Raw genomic sequence first — 775 nt, 5'->3', positions numbered from 1 at the left:
GGCTGCCCCGGGTTGGGTGAGGAGGAGGAGGAGGAGGAGGAGGATGCCTGCCCCGAGCCAGCTTTCGGTGCTGAGGAGCTCCTCCAAGCTCCTGGTGCTTCCCTTAAGGCTTCCTCCAGCCCAGAGCAAGGGAAAAAAATTAAAATTAAAGTAGTGGAGCCCAACACAATATTCTACACTTGGTTTTTATTTCAGTTTTTTTGTGATTTAGTGACTCCCAAGTAAATGAGGGAAATGTGTGGCACTGGAAGTTGACCCTTTCAGGGTAGATTTGGGGTAAGAAGGAAGAGTATTATGGGGTATTTCTGCCACCCTTCGCAGCCGCCTCCTTGCAGGGATGTTCACCCAGCAGCAGGCTGGAATGAGATGATGGATGGACACATTTATCCAGAATGCTTAATTTCTTTAAAGTGATTGTTTGTTTCTGAATCAAACTGTGCTTCCAAAGAGGTGGATAAGAAAACAAAACAAAACAGTGGATTTTTTTGGCATCTTCAATATTTGGTGAGCCGGGTGCCGTCTCAGGTGATGTGAGCGGAGGTGTGAACCCAACTTTGGTGCAGATCCAGCATCCGACCCCCCCAGGAAAGGGAGGAGAATCACCCGTGAGAGGGACATCAAATGCACAGGCAAGGCTGGATCCTGCTGCCACCAGAATTGTCCGAGAGAGAAAACATTTCAGATGGTAGAAAGTAAAATCCCAGCGAATTCTGTGAGGCTCCTTTGAAGTCTCGGAGGGAGCCGCCGGCCATTCCGCATCCCCCCGTGGCAGGGG

The sequence above is a fragment of the Pterocles gutturalis genome, unplaced genomic scaffold (genome assembly GCF_000699245.1).
Source record: "Pterocles gutturalis isolate BGI_N339 unplaced genomic scaffold, ASM69924v1 scaffold4306, whole genome shotgun sequence".
Classification (NCBI taxonomy): Eukaryota; Metazoa; Chordata; class Aves; order Pterocliformes; family Pteroclidae; genus Pterocles; species Pterocles gutturalis.
This window is presented reverse-complemented; position numbering follows the sequence as displayed.